We start from the raw sequence: 27,017 nt of genomic DNA, 5'->3' as shown, positions 1-27,017 counted from the left end.
TAAAAGATTGCAATTATTGCTCTAGCTCACTCCATGCTGCCTTCATGCACGCCACACATGGCAGAACACTGATCTTCCCAGCTACACAGCCCAGGCTTACCTGTTCTAAGTTAATAAAAATTTCAAAAAAAAATAATCAAAAAAAAAAATGCAGCAAGGTATACGACTGCTCAAAGAGTTGTGGAGTCCTCAAGAATGGCAAGTTTGTCTCAGGGATTGAACTGAGCCTTCCTTTCAAACTCCTACCTTTCAAATGCAGAGGCTGCTTCCTCTTATGCAGATGCCATGCCACAATTTGACACAAGGGTAGGGTTCAAGATCCATCTCCTCTCTAGACATCTACAGCCTGAGGATATCCTTAGGAAAGTATCCCTCCTCAAAAAGCTGAAGATATTTGCTCATGACTTGCAACTACTTTTTCTGACACACATTATGTGTCATGAGGATGTCCCCATGACATGGGACAGGTGATACTCCAGGAAGGCACATATACGGACTATCTGCAGCTGCTGAAAGCCATTCATTTTCTGCTTCATTTATGTATATCTTTCACCTACTCAAATTTATACTGAGGGTCAAATAAATACCTGGAAGAGCTGGAGAAGGAGAATGCCACCTCCTAAAATGCCCTAACACTGACCACTTCTCTTGCCTCTACACAGGGCAAATTTAAACAGCATAGATGGTTTGCTGGATCTGAGACTGCTTCTAACAGTGATCAGGAGTTCATTGGTGGAAAGAGTGTAGGAAACAGCACATACACCACAGTCCTTTCCCTAACACACCTGCATTTCTGGCAATCGGTGATTTACTGTTTGGGCTGGGGCTGTAGCCAGTGTTTACTAGCTACAAACTAACCTGTCCTATGTGTATTTGTTTAATCTGTCTTCTAACTGATTTAAACCTTTGGCCTCCACAGTATGTTGTGATGAACACTTTCACAACTTAATTACATACATTGCATTAAAAAGTGTTTCCTCTGGTCTGTTTTAAAACCTCTGCTTGATACTTTTGTTAGCTTCTCCTTACTGCTTTTATTACAAGAAACAATGAGTAATCTTTCCCTTTTCCTCGTTCTTCATGGTTTTATGGACCTACATTACTATCCATCACTTCTCTAATCCATTATTCTCTTCTACTACAGAAACCATTCTATATTTCTGATCAGTTTTATTGCCCTCTCTTCTATCTTTTTCTAGCTATGGTAACCAGAACTGCACATAATGTATTTGAACAGAAGCATAATATATTTCTTGTTTTGTTTGTTCCTCTCTTCCTGTCTCTCTTTTTGACCATCACTGAACACTGAGTTGGCTTTTCATGGAATTATCAGTGACTCCCAGCCTAATTTTCTGAATAGCAGTAGCTCAGTTAGATCCCACTCTGTTCATAGCTATGGCGTTTTTCACCCCCCATATGTACTATCTTACACATGTCAATAGTGTTTTTCATAAGCCATTTTATCACCTGATCATGCAGTATTGTCAGGGCCTTCTGAAATTACTTGCAGTTTACTTTGGATTGTGTAAAGCCATGTAGTAGTACCACTTGTGTAGGAAAGTCTGTGAAATTTCACCAGAGGTCACTGATAGGTGGGATGAGCAGCACAGGTCCCAGCTGACATCCCAATAGGATCCCTCAGGCCAGCTCCCTCCACAGGGAAATCTGACAAATTTTTCATAACATTTTTTCTGTCTTTCCATTTTATCCAATGAACCATTTGGTTTTTTTGTTCGTTTTTTGTTTTTTAACAGTGTATGGTGAGTGGCCTCATCAAAAGCTTTTCAGAAATTTCCATTATCCCCACGCACCATGGCTCTTTATTCTACCAGGTGTGGTGGTGACAGAGAGCACACTGTAAGCACCGTTTCAACTGTTTCCACTTGTTTTCCCTTTGCACTCCAGGGTAAAAGCCATCTAGCCCTGATAATTCATTACTATTCACTTCATCAATTGCTTGTTCAGCTCCTTCTCTTGATGTTTCACTTTCATGTGTTTTCTCAGGTTAAGATAGCATCCTGCACGGGAACTTCCATATGATCCTCTACAGAAAACATGAGCACCATAAAGTTCAGTGCTATTGGTGTTGTGAAACACCTCTCCCCATTTCTTCAGATAGTCATACAGATTGATTCTGAAAGCCCTCCTCTTGCCACTGGAATGTAAAATCAACAGCGAAAGGATTGCTGTCCCTAAGGCCACTCATTCCCCACAGGACACCCAAGGCTGTTCTTCTCTGTCCCTGCATTAGCAGACAATCTGATGTACAACCTTTGTCTCTTTCACTGGCTTTTCTACAAAAGAACAGTCGTAAACTTATTTAAGCACTGTACTCTTGTTATCATCTGCATAAACTGCAAGAACTAAACCTTAGCCATGAAAAGATTGCTATCCCCTACCTGTTGGCCAAACAGCTGCTGTAATTTGATTTCTGTTTTTTTCTTTTTGGTTCCTATTCTCCTGGAGAATTGCTAGCTATTGCTGAAATTTGTATTGTGCCTGTTTTTATTAATTCATCAAATGCCAATGAACTGGTTCCTCATTCTGTTTGGCCAGCTGTTTCATATAATCTGTTGTTACAACTGGCTTTAAAAATCTCCCAGGGGGAGCACAATAACTCAAATTTGTCAGATCTGCAGTAATTCATGAAAGATGCTTAGTATGTGGAAATCCACATTTCTTAAATGCAAGTATCAAGATATCAGTCCTATTGTTGAAACCAAGATGTGATTTCCAATATAACCCACTTGTCACTTGCAATTCCCCTGCCCCTCTTCATATTACTGAGTAGCCTGAAATTTTCTGTGTTTTGTCTGTCCAGAGTTCAATGTATTTCTTTTTAAGAGAGAAGAAAATCTGTTCAGATAGAACCAAACAATCAGAACAATTAAGAAAATCACTCGGATGCTCCTTGTACTTGGATAACTCAAGAACCATTTTGCTTAAAGCCTCACATTTGGCACATGTTTAAGAGGAATGTGTGGTTTGCCTTGATATAAGAAATATGGTAATGAATGTTCAAACATTTTCTACTTTGTAATTTGTAATTGTCCTTACTGGTTTAGCAATAAGTATATAAGTATATGTTCAGAAATTTTTTAGTTATGGTAATTTGACTGCAACACAGACCTTTTTGTTATCTTACTTGACTCAGGAGTTACATAAGATGTCATTTGGAAACCACTGTCTAGCATTATACGATATCAAATGCATATACCCTGAAGAGAGTCTCAACATTTTCTTTATAGAAGCCATGGCTCAATGCCTTTTTCCTATACCATTCTTACCTGCACAACATCTCCATATAAAATAATTTAAGATAATAGACACAAACTGCAATGTGCAGTAACAGATTTTCAAATCCATTCTGGTGGTTATGGGAAGTGTAGTTAAATGCAATTCGAGAGACAACAATTGGTTCTTTCATAAAAACAAACAAAATAAAAGTTTGATCCCTGATAGCCTAAAACAATACAGCATCAATGAACAACTAGTTCTATCAGTTTAAGCCTGGTCTTAGGATTCAATTGGTTTCAATATGCTTGATATCATCAACCTGGTAGCATGATGGAAGTTATGTTTAAGCAGAGATCACCTAAAAACATCATAAGATCATCCCTGCATTGCACTGGTGGGCTTAAGAGCTAGCTTAAAGCACACTTCTCGTCCACACTACATGTACTTCTTGGAGAAACCACACTTGTGCTGCCTGTTGGACACCTGGCCTGTGGCGTGCTTCGTCATTCCTGCATGCAGCCCACTGAAAGAAGAACCTGGGCTCCAGCTCGGGCCACTGACCTTCAAACTCTTCTGCTTTAGAGAGTCAAAAGTCCACCCCTGCAGCCACGTGCATGCAAACATGTGGGCAGGGGGCAAGAGCAGGTTCAGAGCCAGAGCCACACAGAAGCTGATGCTGGCCCTGTGGCCATATGAGCAATGTCAGGCAGAGGACATGACTGATGTCCTCACGGTCAGAGCTGGCACAAGTAGCCTTAGACTGCCCACCTTCACATGGCTGGCAGTAGAAAAAATATCAGCTGTGTGCAGTGGAGCTTCTCTCCTGCTGGATAGCCCAGAAACAGCTCGTTAAAGAAACCAAAGGGCATGCCCTAGCATTCCCCTCCACAACTACAACAGTGCTTCCAATCTGCACAGTTACTACCCATGCAGCAGCCTGAAATGCAGATGAAGAAGATGTGGACACGCTTTCCTTTAGCCCTGATGTCTAATCCTGTGTGTCCTAAAGGAGACAGACTCTTCAAAGCACCCAGCTGCTGCTCCAGGGTCCTCTGCATAACTCAGTGCTCAGAGAACAAGGAACATCTTCTAGCTTCATTACTAGTAGGTAACCCTGCTGACTTGAGAAGCAGTGAGATCCCTGGTTTCGTCTCCTTGTGGGAATGACTGCTGACAAATAAAACATAGCCAACTTGCGGTTAAAGCACAGGATCTTTGCTCTATTCCTGGAATTGCAGCAGATTTCCTGTGTGGCTTTGGACAAGTCACGTAAGCCAAAATATTCAAACCTGTGGCCAAGCCACTGGGTGCTCAGCAGCTTGAAAATCAGGTGTTTGTTTGTTTGTCTAAGTATAGATTTAGGACCCTTATTTTCAGCAACCACTTCTTAAAAATCTTTGACATATATGTCTCTGGTTCAACACCTATATGGCCATGTTATACAGCTAGTCAAGCATCCTGCCGAATTTTGGGGAGAGTACTGTGTACCCTGGCTGTCAGGCCAATTATCTATGCATAAATTTAGGTACCTGTCTTCAGTTTATAAGGCTGATCACATGGGGACTGATCTCTCTGAGCCAATAACTTTCCACCTACGAATGAAGAGGACCCAGGAGCACACTTCTATTGCTTCAGGCCTTGCAGAGACTCAGTGTGTAGTAGGTGGAAATGCTCTAATCCCTTATCCAAACAGAGAAATACAAAAATGATTGTTCCTACTGATGTTTATTATGCCTCTGTAATTATACTTGATTTTCAACCGTCATTGAATATCCTTCTTGTGTTTTCAGTGGTGAAAAACTCAACACTTGCTGAGCAGAAAGGTCTAGCAGTTGTTCTCACCCTGAAAATTAACCAGAGGCTTTTTCCTAAAAAAGGAACCCCAGAACTCGCCTGCTAGGTTTTCAGTCCCACAACTCCCCAAGAGATAAGCCTTCTGTTAGGATTCAATCACCAGCAAATATAATCTAAGACCTTTTTAAACAGAAAAATGCAAGGTAGAAGTCCAAAACCACTAATTATTTTTCATTCCCTGTTTTAAATAACCTGTCAAAATAAACAAATACCTTCTAGGCTGGGTCTTGCTATGGCAATTTTTAGTCTTGGCTGAATTTTAACAGCCAACTTATAACAACAATACACCCTTATTGGCAGTGGCATGTATGCTACCACGGTAAAAATATTTTCAATGTGCAGACACTGTATGGTATTTAAATAGAAATATCCTTTTTATTTTTGCTGACAGACTCCTTAGGCAAAGCTGGATGATTGGAGAAGGAGAACTTTTATTAGCATACCCAGGGGCCAGCTGGATGTTGTGTTCAACACTCTGTTCTCACACAGAAGGGGGTTATCAGGAAGAAGGAACAGAGTACCTAAGCTGAATCCCTATTAAGACCTGCACAGTACAGCCTAACAGAAGATAACAATATGACGTATTTCACATTTAGAAACTTCCCCTGGAGGATGGAGGGCAATCATTTTTTCCAACATGCATTAGACCTGGTGAATATGTGGTAAGAAGCAAGTACAAAAGCAGGTGAATTTTCTCAAAATAGTGGTGGTGAGTGAGATTTCCTAGCAAAGTGGATTAAAAATCCAAGGGAATCTTTAAACCAAATATTGGCTTTTGTAGAACAACAAAACCAGGATAGTGTTTCCACTCAGCCATAAAAGTTACTGCGGTTGTGTAATCATGTTGAGTTGCGGCCTTAGGAGAAGTTATAAAGCAGCTGCAGCAAATTAACTTTTCAAAAGTTATTATGGATTGGACGGAATCTAGAAAATTCCCCCATGTTATTTTTTTTTTTAATAGAACTGTAGAATGAACAACTGTGGATGAGATCTCATCTCAAGCCTCTCACCCTGTGCAAGCACTAACCTGAAGACTTCAAGGGGAAATGAAGCCAGCACACCCTACCCTCCAAAACAGACACCTCCCTCTCAAAAATGGATGGATATATTTTTTTCCTCTCTAAGTGCCTGATCTCTGGTCCCCAGAGTTTAGCCAAAGGAATCCCACAGTAGGGTCCTGGTAGATCTTAAACAAGGTATCCATTTCTGGGGTGATCTGAAACATCTGGCTCCTGGCGAAACAACTGGGGAGCCTCATGTCTGAAAAAAGAGGGGTATGCAACATCAGGGAGAAAGCTGCAGGAGGATTACCACAGCTGGTAGGGGGACTTTCTGGATTCACTAGGCTGCTGTAAATGGGAAGTTGCTGGTTCTTAGGTGAAAAGACAGCACTCAAACACATGGCTCCCAGCAAACCCTGAGCTCAGCCAGCAACACCCTCTGGCCTCTCATGGAAAGAAGTTACCGTCACTCGGCTAACAGGTGGCATCTTGACTTTATAGGAGGAGGCAGCTGCCGACCTTAGCTGAAGTGTAATCTGGGGAAGAACTTCCCAGCCTAGCAGAGCACCTTGAGGCTGACAAGCCCTGGGTCTAAGTAGAAGACAGAAGGTGCAGAAGACAGCAAGAAAAGGAAACAACGGTACCGTGTAAGAAAATGTGAAGTAAAACAAAAGAAGGCATTGGCATCATGGTCACTTCAGTCCTAAGTATTTGAACTACAAAATTTGTCGTTTTGGAGATTAACAGACTCCTGGACCAAGCCATGAGAAAATCACACTGTAATAGAAATATATGGGGTGGGGGGGAAGCAGGATAGTGGAAGAGAGCAGCATGTCTTGCTGTTTGAGCTGAAATCCTTACAACTGTTCCAGGACAAATACCTTTCATCTTACCACATAAAAACTCTTGAATTAGGCCTTAAAGAAACAAGTATCCTTCTGGACAAAATGTCCAGCATGCAGCTAGATAAATACATGATACAGTGGGTGAACAATTGGTAGACAGTTTGAGCTCAAAGTGTTATATTAAATGGTAGCCAGTCACTAGTGGGGTTCTGCAGGGCTCCATTTTTAGGGCCAGTGCTCTTCAATGCTTTCATAAATGACCTGGATACAGGACTCAAATGTATACTAAGTTTGCAGATGATACTAAATTAGGAGGAGCTGTTGACTCCCTCAAGAGCAGAGGCCTACCAGAGAGATCTTGACAGACTAGAGGGCTGGGCAATCACCAACGTGAAATTTAACAAGTGCTGGATTTTGCACCTGGGACAGGGCAGAACACTTAAAAACAGGATACATAGCATTTCCATGTCTTTTCAAAGCCAGCTAATTTACCAAATCTTAATGATCTGACCGCTTATAATAGTAATACGAGGCATGCACAATGTTTCAGACCTTCAGAGTGTTCTATCAGCATAAATTAATGACTTCTCACCAACACTAATGTGAGATAGGTACATATTTACACAAATAGGGTAACCAAGACCCCACTCAGAGTATATTTATAGTGACCAATTTACATTCAGACGTGTTAGACTGCATTCTTGCCTGATGACAGTTTTTAGATGTGGCACAATTTACAAGTCATTGAACTACAGACATACTGTTGTGGCGTTGCTTCAAATATTTCCAAGTATTTACCCCAACAATTCTGGAAGGAGGAAGCTAGGGTTATCCACCAAAGAACTTGAATCAGCACACAGATGCCTTGCATATAGAAAAAGCTTTTGCATACAAGAAAGCTTTTGATAAAGTGAGAGCTTTAGTGAGGCCCACAGATGGGCCTCATCCTTTTTCTAGAGGCAAATAATGATAGAGGTGGACTGGAACACTAATAGAAACTAGTGGCACTCTTCTTTGTAAATTAGTTTTAAAAATTACAAATCAAGAAATCATTAGAAAGTAAAGGGGTTCAAAGTCCATCCCCTCTTTGTACCTATGTTTCCTAATGTCTTCCCTGTTTAACTTGCCATTTTTCTGCGACGGTGGCTGTCTCTTTCATTGTGCTTTTACCCAAAGGAAGGGTAAAAGCCTTAAAAGAGACTCTGAATTAGTGCCGGCCATCTGGTCTACAGGTCGATAGCAGCATTTGAACTGCTTACAAGGGATCTGGGAAAAGTGACTGAGAACAGCTGTCAGTATGCTTATGCTATGTTTCACCTCTGTTAAAAAAATTGTCAGTGTCCACTGTCAGAAAATGCTTGACAACACTGCTGTAAATGAGGTAATGAAATCTATCAAAATATCAGCTGACCTACTAAAGGATGCAAGATCTCACAGACTTTGCTTCTCACAACACAAACAAAATTACTATGAAAAAAATGTTTCCTGGTACCTAGTGAGTTATGGATTTCTAAAGCACCAAAAGCAGAAGGTGAAAGAGGTTACCCTAGGGTGATCTGAACAGCTCTACCCTAATTAGAAGACAGGGACAAACAAACCTGAAAGATGCACGTATCAACCACACATGGCATGACAGCCCCTTGTAACTCAGAATTTGACTGTTTTTCACCTCTGCTGGAAGGAATTCCCCCTGAGATCCTAAAATACATCCACTGCACACCTCCATACCCCATCACTTTCAGAGTCTTCACTTGGTTGCACACACTTCCTGTCACTTCTGGCCCAAAAAAGAGGACAGAAACTAATTCATTTGCAGGATCTGTTTTGTATTGTTTGTTCTTGATTTGTTTGGCATGCAGAGGGCAGTATTTTCAAAAAGCCTCCGTGACACTACAACTGTTCTCTAATGAAATGTCAGTGAGAACTTTACCACTGACTTCATTGGGAACAGCCTTAGGTCAATGCTAGGCTCTTTCTGGAAAAAAGAAAAAAAAAAAAAACAAAACAGCAAAACCAACAAAAAGCCCTCAGTCTTTGTTTTTTTTTTTTTTTTTTTTTTTTAAACTATGTCTTGTGACTCTATTACAGAGTTATGCCAGTCCAAGGGAGGCAGAAAAAGAATGTTGAGAGACAAAATGCAGAATCTCCTCTAAATATCAAACACAGAAAGCAGCTAGTGACTTGCCATTTTTAACAGTGTATAATCAGCAGGAAACTGTCACAGATGTCCTACATTCTCCAAATCATGTTTCAGTTTCTCTTTCCCTTCCAATCTTTTCCAAGAGTCCCCCTCACCAGCTTTCTCATCATTCCTCTGCTAGGTTTCCCTGGGGTCTTTGTTTCCTCTTTTAACCACACCTTATTACATATATCCCCTTTAATACATCTAGGTCTCCTTTCCCCTTTCTCACTTTCCTTCATACCATCACCTTAACCTTCACAGTATTAATTCAGGTTACTTCAATTTTTCATCTCAGCGTAAGCATGTAATTGTGTTTAAATACCTGTGCTATCCACATCTGTATGAATAATAGTTTTCATTTCTACAGTAGTCCAACAAGGATGAAATAATTTCCAGCTAATGCCCATTGGTGTTAAACCCACAAAACGCCTTTCCCAAAATGAATACCACTTCCAAATAATTTTTGGAGAGAAAATAGATGATTCCATTGATAGAACCTGGATTCCCTGTAATGCTTTCTTGCACTTGCTATAGGCACCATCCAAAGCTCATCCAGAATTAGTGGAAGTTTTCCATCACCATCAAAGGAGTTAGGATTGCATTATATCTTGTTACAAGAAAATTTTTGTTTTCTCCTACATGAACAGTCTTGTTCTCACTAACTCCTACATATTTGTACAGGGTGTTGTATCCTCACAAGGGGTGTTACACAGTAACAAGAAGAATTTTAGACATCAAATATACCTTCCTTAAAGCCCGTTTATTGTTTTTGGAAAGTGCTCAGTTCCTTCAATTGTTTTCCTATCAATAAACGTTCACTGATGAATATGTTCTCCATGCTGGTGACAGATTTCACCTTTAGAGCAGACAAACAGAAAGGTGGTGAGACCATGCAAACTCAACTGCTGCTAAGCTTTATGCTAGCATGAACGAAAGGCATTTTGATGAGTGCCACAGTGTTCACTCCTGGCACCAAACAGCTCAGTAGCTGAGATCGTATGCAAACCAGCTGCTCTTCCAGGTGACATGTTCATTGTCCCTATAGGAACACTCTGCATCCAAATCCCACGCAAACATGCTGCTGGGAACAAAGCTGGCTTGTCTCCATAAAACATTCACAGTATTGGAACAGGAAGCTGATGCATTGTGTGCTATACTTTTTCCTTTACATTCCAGAGAAAAATATTAGAAAAGAAGGAAGATGTGAGCCGTTAAGTCTACAGCGCAACCATGTTGCAGTCAAGAACTGAGAACAAGAGCTGATCACCAGCTTCTTCAAGACCTGACAGTACAGAGGAAAAAAAAAAGAAAGATCAATGGCTATGGATTGAGTCTTCATGGCCAGACCTCCATCTGCTATGTGTTTGGGCTACTCCAGTAAAATCAGGCCAGGCTACAGGTTTCTTATGTTCAGGCTCACTCCCAGTCATTTTAGTGATTAACAAAGCACACAGGCCACCACTTTCCCGGAGACCTAAAGTTGCCGGATACCTGAATCCATCTGCAAATCCTGGACTGAATATGTTCAATGAGAGCAGAAAATGACTCTCTGCTTTTTATGCACACTATCTGTTTTAATAAACAGAGTTCCTACAAAAGAATCCCCCTGTGTCACCAAAGAAAATCCATATATGCCTCTTCTAAGGTGACGTTGCTCAAGAATGGCACCTGTGTGCAGCCAGGGTTTTCTGCCTGTTACAAAGAGCTCCTAAGCTACATATATTAAAAAGCAGTTTAAAAGCAAGAAAATAGCTTGAAAGGAGTGAAGGCTTAAACAGAACACTGTCTAAAGAATCACTCATGCCAGCTCAACAGCTTTTATTACTCCTGCGTCTGCTTTCTTGCAGACTCAGAGGAGTAGAAGATACGGATAATGGCCACTCATAGCTTATATTTTGCCCTCAATCAAAAAACTTCTCTATCTGTTTTCCATTTTTCACCAAACAGCCAAGCTCCTTATGTGCTTGCTGAAGGCAACTGCCCACTTCTTACAGAAACCCTAAAAATAAGATGCAGTGGTGATGCAGTCATACATAAACAATAGCTTGTTTTACAGAAGAACTGCTCGTTATATACTGTTTATAAACCAATCCCAGACGTCTTTTCTTACACATACATCTGCATATAGTCATCAGTTTTGGCAAGGACAGCACAGAGCATGGTAAATCAGAGGCTCACAGACTATCTTACTGAAATTTATAATTGCAGAGGGCTTTGACACGGCTTTGACTGATAAAAAGACCAAAGTACTGTTCCTGATATATATGAAGTTTCATCCATTCTGAACCACACCAATTAGACTCCTGGGCTCTGCAGTCTATCTCTTCAAAGGAGGTGTCTTCAACCTGCTCACCAATGTGAGCATAGCATACTGCTATTGTCGCAGCCAAGCTTCGGTTGCAGAAGGCCAGGGAGGAGAATCTGAAAGGGAATAATGAAGTGACTTCACAGGTTTTCCTGGGACACTCTTCCACTAGAGAAGCACTATGTGAGAAAGCAGAAAGAGCACTGATTAAAGCTCTAACATTGCCATTAGACAACAAGACAGATGAAAGATGACATTACCAAACATGATGCCACAAGAATAAGAGAGAAAGACAACTCTCTATCAGAACAGTGTGGATAAGTATATTACATGTAGTAGGGAGTAAGGCTCAATGTATGGGTTGAACAGATAGGATCAACACACTGAACACAATATTCCCTATATTTTTTGTTGACAGAAAGTTATTAGGCACGTTGACATTTAGTGTAAGGCCAGAAAAAGGGTGTTGCAGCACTTTGTGAGGTGGAATAGTGGGAAATGGACTAGCAGATACTGGCCTCACGAAAAAATTCCAGTATGGTCATATTATCCATGTGTAAGTGTCCATCTCTTGTCCTCCTTTCATAATTTTTTCAACCAATGACTACATTCAGCCACAACTGGCAGGCAAACAGCCATCTCAAAGATAGAAAATTCCTACACTGTTCATGCAAATAGAGGGCAGGCAGAAGACTGAGACCCTAGAAGATCATTTGCCTTGACCACACCATCCACTGTCTGCAGTATGAATTCACCTTTTATTAAACCTCACATGCGAAAGAAAGAGGCCATATATGTGATCCAATGGCCTAAGAGCTTCCATCAGATACTGCATCTTCCTAAATACCAAAGTCAGCCTTTGGATTCAAACTCATCAGAAAGCAGGATACAGAAGTTCAAAAATTCATGGCATAGGATAGCAATGTCTGTACATTAAGGATTGTTCACATTAAAGATGGCTTTGTTCACATTTTCCTGAACCTCTCTATGCCTGAATGCCCTTCTTCCACCTAGAAATTCTTCCTATTTTAGGACATTTTTAGAACTTCCTATGTTTGTCTGGATTTCTGGGCCTCTGGAAGATGCAGTGAGACCTGGATAGCAAAGCTGACAGACTTTTGCATATCACAGATACCCTCACTATATGGGCACACTCCACTGTACAGCAAAGGTACCTGATCAGTACCTTGTGCAGGACACGTATCTGCCAGGTAGACCCCATTTTTCTGACCCATATTGGAGATGCCTGAACAACTGTTTAATAGCTTGTCTTCACACACAGTAAAAGTCCCACATGTTCTGAAAACATTGGCTTTGTCAAGCATGTGCAGAACATCCTGTGCATCCTGTACTTCCATGGGCTAATTCTGAAACCACAATATCCATATTACTACACACAGAAAACCTCAAGAGCAAATATGTGAGAGCTAAACATGTCTGGCAAAGAAACTCTGGAAGACTTTTACTTAATCTGGAAAAAAAAAAAAGTAGAGACTTAAGCAACAGATGAGTAGAGGCTGAAAGTGATGAAGGCAGAGATAAGGTGGCTAGGAGGCCTCTAGGAGTTGTGATGAGGACATTAAGAGTCTGGGCCCAGTGATGCCAAAGGTGAGGTGGCTCAGAGCCATTCATGAGGAGATGCAGAATCACAGAATGGTTTGGGTTGGAAGGGACCTTAAAGACCACCCAGTTCCACCCCCCTGCCATGGGCAGGGACACCTCCCACCAGACCAGGTTGCCCAAAGCCGCATCCAGCCTGGCCTTGAACACCTCCAGGGATGGGGCATCCACAGTTTCTCTGGGCAACCTGTGCCAGTGCCTCAACACCCCCAAGTAAAGAATTTCTTCCTTATATCTAAGGATCAGCAACACAGGCAGAGAATTATTTGGGGCAGAAGGATCTGGCCTACTGCCTGTTCTCCATTACCTCCAGTGGAAACGTTTTATGCATCAGTACAGCAATAAGGCATAAACAAAACAGGGCTATGTGATATAAGCAACCTCTGTAAGCCTTTTAAATAAAAGATTTGAGTTGCAGGGCCTCACAGAGCCTACTCACCACTCTGCTGGCATTATCACCTAGCAGCAGCATTCCCAGCCACCACCAGGCAAGCAAGCAAACAAACAAACAGCTGCCATGTTCTTTGCATTGTAGATGAACTCAGAAGAAAATACAGCTGCAATTAGTTGGCACGCAGCTGTTGAATTAAATCTTTTACTGCCCAGCTAGTAGAGCACAGAATTGTGGTTTATGCTGGATTCGAAGCAAGGGGCACCAAAGAAAGGGTTAACCCTACACCTGTGTGCATGTTCATAATGTGTATTTTTTCCTGAACACATTATTAGTCTGTTAGCTCATTTAGAGACCATAATGAAGTCATTATGATGCCACCAGTATATTTTGCCAGAAAGCTGGCAATCTTTAATCTGCTTCCTCTACAGCATCTCACAAAGGAAGGGAGAAACCAAAACACTGATTTCAACTAACAATGCGTTTATGTGTAGTGCTGGGTCCCAGCACATGCTGAGAAGAAAATTCTTTTATTTATTCCCCCCTCCTTCTGACAGGCTTTACACAACAAGCAGGGCACAGAAGATTCCTCCGTGCAGCAAAAAGCCACTCCACCTTTTACATACTTTTCATTTTGTCTGCACCTTCCTTTGACCTTTCCTTCAGATGAGGCAACCAAAGATTAAGTTGAAAATTCTTTGAAAAAAGACATGGGTAATGAGTTGCTGCGCACATATGCAATCCCCATAACTGCACGCTGCCGGACTCATGCCTTCTTGGAGAGACAACAATATACACTTAGCAGAGATTTGTAGGGTAAGTGTGCTAGGAAACAATGGTTGGCATGTCAACAAAGAGGATTTTCTATAGGAGTCAGGGGCAGGTAGGAGACGTGGGTGAGGACAGAGACAAAGAGGAGCCAATCCACCCCAGGCCAGTTTCACACTCGCCAGGGTATGTGCATTTACAAACAGGGGGTAAAAAATACTTTTGTCTATCCCTGTTCTTGTTCCCCTATTAAACAAACCCCACTGATGTTTCAGGCTCACATGGATAGCATTCAAGGCAGGTGTCCATGGGAGCTAAACAAGCTGAGTTTTCCCAGTTAGCAATGGCTGAGGTGTGACTGGGTCACATGATGGGAAACAGCTGAGCCACATCTATCCAGGCTGCCATGCATGAGGTAACATAAGTCTTGTATAAAAAACAGAGAGGTGAGTAGGTTGGGAAGCTGAATCTAAGGGCAGAGAGCTACTGTGAGTGTTGTCTTTTCTAAGGGCCCAATCCAAATTCCAGTCAAGCCTCTCACTACTTTCATCACCTGAAAAGGTATTTTAGGTGGGAGGTAATTTTACTCTGACCAACAAAATGCTGAAAACCACCAATTCAATGACTTTGTCAGAGTTAATTGCCAGGTGTTCAAGTCTCTTGTTTTCGGTTCACTGTCAAGTCCTCCTGAAACTTCAATTCAAACTGCTTTCCTCAGACAACAGTAACTGAGTTACTAGATGATACCCCACAGGTGTAATTTCTCACAAAAGCTCCCATCAGCCACATCCAATGGCTGACAACAACACAGCAACGTTAGCATAAAGCTGGGGCACCAGCGTACCTGAGACTGCCATCCTGTTTCAAGTGGCAAATGCCTGCAGTGCAGCTGATACCTTCCTGTGACGGAAGCCTGCAAACCACCATTTCGAGACAATATCCTAGTGCTAAAGCACTGGCAGCACAGCTGAATGCCAGCAGGGCTACTTGCTTTTGGTAGATGGTGCACAGCTGCCAGCAGCTTGCTGGCACGCCACAGCGATCTGAGCATCCCCTCCCAGTACACTGCTGCATCATGGCCCTGAATTATGACTCTTTTGCTCTCCTCCAGTGCATTGACGGTGCACTGGTGAGAGACTTATCAGTGGGTCCTAAACACTGATAAAAATGAAGATGCATGCTCATGCTGAGGGAGCAGAAAGCAATGAGGGGCCAGGGGGGCACTGTGAGCAAGTGCAGATTGAAAGAGGAAGAGGCAATGAGTATACTGTGGATTGCTTTTCAACAAAGCAAATTATTTATTTTCTCTAAATTTATATGTGACACAAACTGCACAGCCAGGGGACTGTGCTCAGATAAGAGGAAGAAGAATAGACTTGGAGTTAAAACATGTGATCAGAACCAGACAATGACTCTTGCAAGTGGCTCTGACCACCCAGCTCACTGGTGGGACCTTTGGGTGGGCTACTTGAAGCTATAGCCTCCCAGATAAAAGGGCACTCCAGTGTGGAGGAAAGGAGAAAGCCAAGGATGGGGGCATGTTCATCCTTGATCACTTGGGACACTCAGCACAGTGTGTGTGTGCTGTTCATATGGCAAAACCCTGGCATTTTGCCACTCCCTGTGGTCACATCTAGCTCTGAGAGGCCCTGACAGCTTGTGGGCTCCCCCATGCTGAGACTCCAGTGCCTGGGCATACAGGCTCCTCACAGAGAGCCTGGGGACAATTAGATGGCTCTGGGAGGTGGTCTTGAAAGCAAATTAACTGAGACTCAGAGGAACAGAGCTAAGTGCCTGGGCCCAAGCAACCGAGCAAAACATGAGCAGGACATCTGCACCCCCACCCTAGATGTTTTCTGTGCTGTGTGCTTTGAACATGGTCCCAGAGCTGTCATGGAACTGTCAACGTGAGGCAGAGAGGCCTCATCACCCACTCTGTGCTTAACAGCAGGGAGTGCTGAACTTAGCACTTACATGCGAGACGTAAGCAGTAGATCCATGCAGTGCACCCTGAAGTGATAGAGATACGCCACACATCTTCCAAGGAGTCAGTGCAGGAGGAAAAACAAAACAAAAACACGATTTTAACTAATAACACAAGGAGCTCTTGTGCTGATCTATCTTATGATCATACAAAACAGCGTAGCACCTTTTGGCTGTCAAGGCTGACAACCAAGCAGCTGGAAGCTCTCAGGAAAACTCAAAACCTGCCAAATCCGCGTTTTCAGATGGGAATAGAAAGGGGGCATATCCAGGTTGGAAAAACAAAGCACAAATAATAGCAGATGTATGACAGCCCTTTGGAGTACTGAAACTGGGACTCCTATTGAGGAGCTTTGGCTTTGGCTGAGGAGCTGAGCTGCCCTGAGCCACAGCATAGGAGAGAGGCACAGCACCCTGGTGCATGTACAATGGTCAGACAGTGGTGGAGTGCTGGCTCTCTTGTTACCAGAACCAGAGGAATAGATTTAGGTGCCTGAAGATCAGGAACATCAACTTCTCTAGGCTGAATGCCCTGTAGTTATCTCAGCCCACAGTTCTGGGGAAACACTTCAACACTCTTCACTCCCATGCCCCCTGGCAGCACCCGCAAATGACACTACCTGCCGTGGATTTTACCATCAGTCAGACACCCAAATACTGAAGTGATACAATCAGCAGTCAAACGGGAAGAGTCTTAAAAGTACAGGGAAATGAAGACAGACCTCCTGAGGCCCAGGTTGATCCCCTTAATCCTAAATCAGCTTTCTGCTATTTATATATATTCATTACTTTAATTATTATTTCCTAGTGCTACTGATTAACAATAAGATTTGCACCAATTTCTTTCTGATCCTGTTAACCATGAAGCAGGTTATTACTATAAACACTTCTAAGTGCACTTACTTTTAATTTTATATAAGCTATGTATATATCCTATAGTATGAATATATCCAATGTATATCAGACTTTAGTTTTATATCTATACACATCCCTTTCATTCAAGATCATGTGAGTGCATGACTTAGCCAAATGTCTTAGTTACTGTGTCATCTGTAACATTTCTAATGCTAGTATCTCCTAGGCTTGATGCCAGGTGAGTATATGTGTACTCTGTATACGTGTACTCATGCAGTAGCACAAACATACAGGAAAGAGTTATCTGTACACCAAGACCATGTATGTTGAAAAGATCAAACTTCAGTCTTCTCCTGCAGCAAACTTGGCTAAGAATACTCTACATTTAAAAAGAAATCAAAAATGCTGCTTGAAGAATTACTGAAATGTCAAGCAGCATATGAAAGGACTCTGTTTTCACGTCATCTCCATGCCCTAACTCCTTTCACATCCCTCAGGATTATCATTTTTTAAATTGTATTTAAAAAAAAAAAAAAAAGCTCAGTCATCCTAAGTGGATAATTTAAATGCCAAGTTCCTGCCTGGATTCACATTTTCTAGCTCAGTATTAAATCATTGAAAACAGATTGAATGGGGTGCCTTGTTTGGCAAGCATTGCTGTTCACCTACCAACAGAACTCCAGTGTGGTCCTCTTCTGTAGGCATTTACCCATTGCCTTGACAGAGACTACTCAGGAGAGGAGGAACTTTTCAGGCCTGCTGCGTATCCTTTTGTCTCGTCCTACTGTTAAATCTCTCTGGAAAAGAAACATCGGCATTCTGGAAGCTGATACTGTAGAAAATTCTGTGGTCCTTTGGACCCCATAAGTGCCAATTCATGTTTTGCTTACAGAAGCAAGAAAATGGCTTTTTCCTCTCAAATAACATAATAATTGCTTTCTCCTTTTTGTGCACAGGACATTAAACAGTTGGACTTGTTTGTCGTACAAGATCAAATTAAAGAGAGCATGACAAGTTAGTGTGTGTCTTCTCTAAAGAATAAGAAAGAACTGGTGCTTACGTTCTTGCCAGCACCACCCACTTGTCTACCCTGAAAGGTCCAAGTGCCATTTCCCAAGGTGAGGGCAGCTCACAGGTGCTCTCCAGTCCTGGGAATGGAGACGCGATTTGCCTCACTGCTAACCACAGCTAACCATGGCCACGCATTTCAAGGGTGGAAAAGTACTCCACCAGCATTCCTGAGTCTCCCTGTTCCCACGTCTCTGCGCGTCCTCCCACACCACACTCCCTGCAAGCTGGATCCACTTGTAGTTTCCTCTGTTTGGAATTGGAAAGCAAATATTCCCCTTGGTCTGCTCCCAGCATAACCACTACCAGCTCCAAAGTCCTAGTTAACTTCTGCTGCTCTGTCGAAGCAGGATGTTCTTCCAAACATGCAGCAGCTGATCCAGGGGGCACAGCATATCCTGCTGAAGAGGAGAAAAACAGACGCCAGACTTTCAGCTGCATCAATAGAGGTAGTTGTGGTTGCAATGCCATTGCAAGCCCTCCAGGTTTAAGCATTTCCACAGCAGGTTCATAGTGCCTGGGCAAGCCTCAGCACCTTGAAGAACCAAGGCTAGCTGCACACTGAAGTCCAGCAGCATCCCAGCTCCATGCCCTTTTTATTTGGAGCTCCACAAGGAGCTTCCCAGCACTCTAACCTGCTGCCCCATCCTTCTCCCAGGAAGACTTTTATGACCTGCCCCAGATGTGGGAAAAGAGAAAGGGTGGAGGGAGACAGCAATGGCAAAGAACAGAGCAGGTATTAATATCCTCGGTGATGTCTGCACTTTATTTTCCCTTTTAATTTACAGCCTGGCACTTCAGCTGCAGTTGCTGTTTCCCAGATTGCACCTGGTTTGGGAGTTAAAAAAGAATATACTTTTTGTTTGTATTGGCCCATAGGTCAGAATTGCTTGCTCCAAAGTTTGTACTAGTTATGTATGTACATGTGAGTTTAATAAAGTTTGTTGTCTGTTTAAGCTCTGTTGTTGTCTACTCAATTGTAGGGAAGTGGGAAGCTGTCACTATGCCAGAATTTTTCTTATTGAAGTCTAACAAAACAGTGAGCAATCTAGACAAACCAACAATATGGCACCCTGTGTCCCCAAACCAGCACGCACTAAGAGCTTCATTAAAATTGATCTTGAATTCAGCAAGTAAATCAACACTCACCCAAGACAATACATTAAATTAATCAGGCACAAAATACCCCATACAGATCAGCAGGCCAAATGTTTTTCAAAAATAAGCACAACTGCAACTTTCAGTTCCTGGTCCGTATCAAAGTACCATGACGTTTCACCACAAAGCAGCACATATAATTAGCAATCAATTACTCATTAAAATTGCCCCATGAAGCAAGCATGTGAGCACATACAACATCTCTAATTCCCTTTGGCTCACTGGGCTCTGGCCTGATATCATTATAAAAGCACTTCTGGGGTGTGCGAGAAGGCAAAAGAATTGGTACGGGCTCAGGGCCCACTTCCTTGGCTGGGAGACTTTGTGGTGGGCACAGCCAGCCATGGCCACGAGCACTGGCTCCCTTAATGCTCCTGGGGGCTAAGCCCTCTCTCCTGCCAGCCTCTACCATCGGCGAAACGGCCTCTTCTGCACAGGCCTCAGATTTCCTAGGTGCAGCTAGGAAATGTCATCTTAGAAAGAGAGAATGTCATCTTAGAAAGGATGAAGTGATGGCCATTAAGCTGGCCCAGCCTACCGGTGCCTGTGTCACTGGGATAAGGCCCAGCTCCTCCTGGCTGGTAGATGCCCGGTCTCCCAGACCTCAGTGCCATCCACACCACCACGCAGCCCCACAGCCGCATTGCCCAGCAAATCCTCCCCCACAAGGAAGGGGAGTAGTGCATTTGCAAGCCTTTGAAGGGCAAGCAAGGGCACCTATGCCACTTGAGAGCCCTATCCTCTGCCATTATTTCCAGTATGCTCCTTCTCCTGCCTGCTGGTACATGTCCCTCAATCAGCATCCCTCACGGGCAGCCTAACACCTGATTTTCCAACACCAGGTGGGGTGTCCATATTTCTAATGTAAGATTTCCAAGATAGCCCCATGCTACATACCCTACTCCTGTGGTGTCCATGGCTTTTATCAGCGAAGGGATCCTCCAGGTGGGGAAACCCCAGGAAAAAAACAACAGCTTCTCATAATCCCTGCAGAAATGAATTAACTGAGTGACACACACAGGGGCTGAAAAATGCACACACATAAAATAGCCTGATCGCTACAAAAACAAACAATGTTCCTCAAGGATTAAGTGTACTGTAAGGACCCATTTCTGAGAAATTACACCAGAAAATGAATCGATAACTATGAATTAAGACTGTGGACATCCTTCTTTGCAAAACATGTAGTCTTAAGAAGTGTTGCTGCTCTTTAGCACGGCCCATCAAGTGGGGGTGACAAGGATTCACCTGCTACTGGGGGCTGAGCTTGTGGGTTTGGAGTTGCTGCAGGCAGCTTTGCAGAGCACTGGGCTGTGCAGGTGAGCCCCAAGGTGCCAGGAAGCCCGCTCAGACCAAGGGCTGGTAACGTGGGTTGAAACACAGCTGCCCAGGGAGCATTCAGGAAAGGGAACTCAGCCAGGTGACTCATGGTCTTGTTTTATGCCACTGGCTTTCAGATAGACACCAAAAGAAAGAAAAAAGAAAGAAAGAAAGAAAAAAAAAAGAAATATATTGGCACCTCATGTGCTAGGAGAACAGCCTAGAAATATTTATGATTAAAAGGAGTGATTGAGCAGTGACATTCAGTGTTTCCATTTTTCAACAATTTCTGTTGTTTTTTTTTTTCTCCTTTTTTTTCTTTGTGGTCTTTGTAAAAACACCAGAATAATAGCAATTTATTAAGAACTGGCATTCACTCAAAATAGTTTCCCTTAATGTGAATGCTCTTACTGACATTGTAAAATTTATTTACAGTTTCTCTTTTTTCTTCTGTTCATTGTTTGGATGTACCATAGGACACCAATAAAAAAGGTTATTTATGCTAAACAGATGTACTGTGAAAAGCCAGATGCAACATGGATGATAACCAGCAGCTGGGCAGGCCCTAGCAGATAAGCTGCCTTTGACTATGGGTTTCTTTCATGCCCACCGTTTTTACAGCAGCTTCTCTGTCACTTACATGGAGGTGCTTAAGACAGAAGTCTAAGTCCCCATTGACTTCCAAAGTCTAGGGAATAAATAAAGTGAGCATCACATCCAAAGTGCTGTGCTTTCTGAGCCTCCCTGTGCCTCCTAATGCCTTTCCCATTTGGGAAAAAGAAAAAAAAAGTGTTTAATACAAAGCAACATGAACACCCTAAGATAGTCTACAGAAAGCTGAAGTGCTGGATTTACCTCAGACATATTCATCTCCAGAGCTGGTCCCTCTGGGCCAGATGGAGAGTGTCCTGACACTGCCTAATGCTTGTAGACAAAGCAAACACGTCATTTTTTCCTATTCAGAAATGGTGAGACAAACACAAACAGCTTTCTCACATCAAGATGCACTCAAACTGTATCCCGCGGTGCCTCAGGTGGACGCAGGCCCACACTACAGTGTTTAAGATCAAGCAAGTGACAAACACATGAAGCCACACAGTACTCAGGGCTGCCAGACACCAGCTCCCTGTGCAGCTGGTGAAGAAGGATGAAGGAGGCATGCTACAGGTGTGCTGCGCTGGCTTCATAATTTTTTCTCCCCTTTGACCGCCTTGGGAGCCATGGCCTGGAGAGTAGGTGGTCTGAACCAGGCATCACTCTCTCAGCCAAAGACATCAAAGTAGGCAAGCAGGATACAGCTGGATACTCCTACTTTCTCCTGAATATGAGTGGTTCCTCTGGCTCTCCCCACAATTCATTCCATTGACATTGTTCAGTTCTCATCCTATAAAGCATTCATTTAACTTAGAGGGGAAGAAAAAGTCAATTAAAAGGAAAAAAAAAAAAAGTGCAACAATGAATTTTTAACATATTGTCCCAAACAGAAAGCTGGACCAGGTGCAGGCTCATGATTAGGATCAAGTGGTGGGAAGAGATCCAAAGTGTTCAGCTGAGCTGATTGCAGAGGCCTGGCTTTGAAGGCAGTATACAATAAAGCAACTCATTAATAGCTGGACTTTCACCTTCTTGGCAATAGATGAGTCATGCATTTGAGAAGGTCAGTGCCTTGGATTTTAAGAATGGAAGAGAAGATCAGGATCGTTTAGTCCGTGTTACACAGGACATAGAATTTTCTTTCTGCATTAAGATACCATGAGGCTAACACTAGTCTCGTATACTAGTGATTTAGTACTAGCACTTCTGCATGATCTGGCCAGAAGGGAACCACTGACCCAACCTACAGCTAAGTGTATCAACCTCAGTAACAACAGCACTTTTGCTAAGATCTGGGTATTTGTTGCTTTTCTTATGTTTCTCACTTTTTTCAAATGCGGCCAAGCTTTCCAGTTCGTAAAAGAGATTCCATAAGAGCAATCTGATCCCTTGTTTACAGGATAGTCCCTGTCTTTGCATTATCCCTAAAGCCTCAGATCAGCAAAGCAATTAACCTTCTGAGAAATGCTCTCAAAAGCACAAGTAGTCTCACTCTTTTTCAGCACGTCACTTGCTGTCAAAGCATCAACAAAGCAGGAGAAACAGTTCTTTACCGTACGAGGTAATTTGAGCCTATTAGGGGAGCAGCCACAAGAACATTTTGAGTGCTGTTTTCAAAGCACGGGGAAGCAACTGCTTCATTGCATGATTGGGCCAGGCAACAGAACCCGACTGCTGCAAAACTGGGCTTTCTTGAGAGCTTCACCCCGTGTCCAATGGGGAACGTAATGAATGCATATGGTGTCTAGGCTTTTGAGGGAGACACTCATAAAAACTAGAATTCTAGTGTATGCCGATATGCTTGACACGTGAGATGCACTAGAGAGAAGAATGAGGGGGTTGTTGGGAATACCAGATTAATGTGGGGAAAAAAAAGCTCGAAAATGAGAGCCGTGGAACTTTTCTATATCCTACCTTGCCAGCAAGCACCAGCCTGCTCTCAGAACAGAACTGGGTTTAAATATGTGTTAGCATGTTGCTTGGGCAGAAATGATTGATAAATTTTCTTGAAGTCAATTAAGGGGAAAAAACAGATAGGACCAAAGAGTGCTAGGGCTTTCCTCTCCACAGAAAAGAAAGAAGCATCCAGAGAAGCTTCCAAATAATACATTTAATATTCACATACCTCTTCCACCCACTCAGTGTGGGTGCACTGGAATGACTTTGCTAGCTTCTATCATTTCTCTTGCAAGAAAGATCCTTGTAAATGAAAGAGAGTGTCCAGGTGACGGAGTTCCATATATTCACAGCTTCGTATCTTCTCCTTCAAAAAGCTTTGGAGAGAGAAAATGCAGATCAGCCTCCAAGTTGCATCTTCTTTCCTGAGGTAGTCTTTTGGCCCTTTGTCTCAATACTAGGTTTGGAAGACATCTCTACCCCCGTGAGAGAGAAAAGAAAACCATAGGCTTTCCCAGAATAACCACATATACACAAGCTTCCCTTCCCTAGAGGAGAAGGACTCAAAACCTCTAAGATTGTTTTAGAACTTTTATGGCGCTTAGCCAGAAATTTCAAAAAGGGTTCATGTGGCCATAAATCAACTGAACTGGTCAATGTGCAGAGACAACTGACCAAAAGACTCACCCAATGCTAGATGATTCACATTTCTGAGAAAGCCATGAAACAAAAGATTTTGCCTTAAAAAGCAATGGGTTCCTTAACTTTTCTTAGAGTCATAACATACTGCATAAACTTTCATGATTACAGGGACCAGCATAGCTGTATTAATGAAGAAGCTACTTTAAAGTATATGCAGATATTTGTTTCAGTGCTGGCAAAATGACAAGTACACACCAGGTGACCAAAACCTCAACATCCTACACCCTTAGCCAAAAAAAATCTTGAACAAATATTCTCATAAACTCTTCCGCTCTGCTAAAAGATAAAGACTAGAATCTTTTTGTCTGGTATATCTCCTATTCCCATGGATTTTTATGTCAGGAAACTCTATATTTGTCTCCTTTCAAAATGAGTTCCTTTTCTCATGACTATGGAGGCCATTTTTCTGAGGCAGAACTAATGATTCTGCTTGTCTCAATTTATATTTTAATTGTAATTGACTTTTAGAGTAAGCAAGGCCCTTCTGAAAAATCAGTAGTCTTGGAGACATATACACTCCAGATGGATGTACAAAGGGATTTTTTTTGGAATAGAAGAAATATCTTATCCCATTTATTTTTTAGGAATAAATATAGACACCAGCAGCAAGTACTAGGGACTTTCAAACATGCTGAAGTATCCTGTATTCTGATTAGATTCTTCACTGCTTGTAGAAATGCTGTGAATTAGGAAGAGGGGACTCTCACAATGTTTTCTAAATGTGCTTGGCTGCTCTTAGATGGCAGACTCTGTCCGTTATCCTTGACTCTGCCGTCCTCAGGTAGAGTACCCAGTGCTGTATTTGAAACATTTTTGAGGAAAACATCTTTATGCTCCCCTCTCCATTCTGCAGAGTGGCAGACTCAAGTTTCCAGATGATCTTCAGAAATCGATCACTTATAACATCAGTGTCCCAGAGACTAAAACAGCTTTTACTTCAGTTTTAACTAGGAAAGACTGGTGTTGGTAAATGTCCTGGGTATATCTCCCTTAAAGAAGTGGCTGAATTATCTAAGCAATCAAAGATATCACCCAGCTCAATGTCACATCTCAGTAATGTAACTCACACAATCCTGCGACTGGAGGTGCTCACGGAGTCTGTAAGACACTCTCTGTTCTGTGGCCCCCTGGTAAATGGTGTGAACAGCAGATGCGCACTAAACAGAGTACAGTTCAGGCCCACACCATATGACACGTGACCACAAAGTGTGTGAAAGTAGCTCAGGCTTAATGTTTGGACATTACCTCCTTTTGAGGTATTCTGGTTTTTGGTAGACCAGTATCTGGACCATCCTGGCTTACGGCAATTGAAATGCCTTCAAAGATGCTATTATTGGTCCTTTCTGGGTCCTTCCTTACCTAAAAATCAAAAAACTGAAGACATCCATCTATGAAAGCTGTATCCTTCATTTGGTCATCAAAGCATACCTTAAGCACAATTTTTGTCAGTTGGGTTGTATCATTACACAAAACTTTGCCTTACAGGCAGATAAACTGACCAGTTTATAGACGGATTGCTAGTAGGTTGACAATTTTAGGGCTTCATGCAGTGGTGATGCAGGACTTTGTGAGATAACTTGAATGCCTCTATTTGTTTTAAACATCCTATTCAACCTCTGGTTATAATGCTTAGGGAGATAGCAATGCAAACGCATAGGTAAAGAAGCAAGGAGGTTTACAAAGCCATACATCAAAAACTGGAACTTCAAAGATCGGCTTCAGAAAACCCATGTTGATTTATAGGAGATGGCCCACATGTATCTATCTAATGCAATCTACTGTCCAGGAAAGACATAGTATGAGGTAGTTGCCCAAGATAGCAGAGCACTCGGAGTCAGTTACCCAACAACACCCTTCCAGTTCCAGTATTCCAAAATTCCTTGAAGCTTCATGAAAGACCCGGGGCAGAAAGCTTAAACTTTTGCAAAAAGGTTCATGCTCAGCTAGTGACTATAATAGATAGACACTTTGGAGTGTTTTTATTTTTAAACGTTGCCCTCCACCACCATGAAGTTAACCAGTTTGTAAGGATCAACAAGTCAGAGTAGGCATCTCCTGCTCCATGAACAATGCGGTTAGCTCTGCATTACAAGGTTTCACTAGTGCTTTTTAACTACTGTGTGCTTTTCTAAATTGAAGACCAGACACACTGGTCAGCAAAATGAAAAGACAGAGCCCCAGGCAGTATTCAGTTCATAAGTACCTGCCAATTTGTTTTGCAATTGCACTGTTATTTAAAAATGACAGTGTTGAATTAAAAAAAGTTTCAGCTGGGTATGGAACTTTGCAGCTCCATGGCAGATCTGCCAGGGCTCTCTATCTGCCAGGCCATAAAACATTTTGTGATTGAGCATGCCAATCTAAATTAACTGGATTTGAGGTAAAGTGGCATTCACAGCTGAATGTGGTGCAGAAACCCTGAGAAGGAACAGCAGCAATATCCCCTATACCTGTAATTCATACTGAAAATAAAGAAAAATTCAAAAAAAGGAAAAATCCATTCGCTGTTCTCATGTTCTTTTTTATGAGGTTGAGCAATATTTATTTGAAAACTGTAAAACCACAAGTACTTGGCATCTGCCCTCTTTGATCGCAGCATAGTTTAATGTAGGGCAGGGGCATCATTTAGCTGCTTTTAGCAAAGTTAAAATTGGCCCTTTGAATCATTACATTTTTTCTCTGAAACCCATCTGCACATGGATATGCTGAGCCACCACTTTATGTACAAATACATATATACACACCTTCTCACATTTTTTCCTTGGCTTTCCAATACTGAGGACAACCAACTGAAGCCAATAGACCAACCACCAGCAAAAATGACTGAAATGTCATCAGCATACAACGTGGCCACAGATGTATCCCTTTGCTTCCTTCTACCTTAGTTTGCAAAAATGTCTGCATGCCATCCAGCTCAAACACAGGTACTGAAGCTCGATTAACATCTTTTTAATAGATTGAGATCATCATATAAACAGTGCTTCTAAAAGGTCTAATGTAGAGAATCATCATTATTTTATCAGGCCAAGTCCTGACATCACTGCAGTTTTCCATTGAGAGAAGAAAATGATCTTGGCTTCAACAGCAGTTTTGCCTCATTAAGGGCTGAACCAAAACACACTGAGACAGGACTTCAGGATCTGTCCAGAGATGATTTACTCTTAGGACGGACAAGTTGTACTAACGAATTTCACCACAAAATAGCTTTGTTTCAATTTCATTTATCTGCCACTTTAGT

At 42.3% G+C, this 27,017-nt stretch overlaps 1 protein-coding gene and 1 long non-coding RNA gene across 2 annotated transcripts in view; one reads left to right on the top strand and one right to left on the bottom strand.

The window, feature by feature from the left end:
* Nucleotides 1-27,017, bottom strand: part of KCNE2 (potassium voltage-gated channel subfamily E regulatory subunit 2) — a 91,851-nt gene that overhangs the window by 31,302 nt on the left and 33,532 nt on the right. The gene's annotated exons all lie outside the window — the stretch shown is intronic.
* On the top strand, nt 14,313-18,393 carry LOC121064124. The gene is made up of 3 exons (XR_005816346.1): nt 14,313-14,389; nt 17,743-17,804; nt 17,998-18,393. It is a non-coding gene; the product is annotated as an uncharacterized LOC121064124 (long non-coding RNA).

This window comes from Cygnus olor, chromosome 1, assembly GCF_009769625.2.
Source record: "Cygnus olor isolate bCygOlo1 chromosome 1, bCygOlo1.pri.v2, whole genome shotgun sequence".
Classification (NCBI taxonomy): Eukaryota; Metazoa; Chordata; class Aves; order Anseriformes; family Anatidae; genus Cygnus; species Cygnus olor.
The sequence above is the reverse complement of the archived record's forward strand: the minus strand, read 5'-3'. Positions and strand labels throughout refer to the sequence as shown.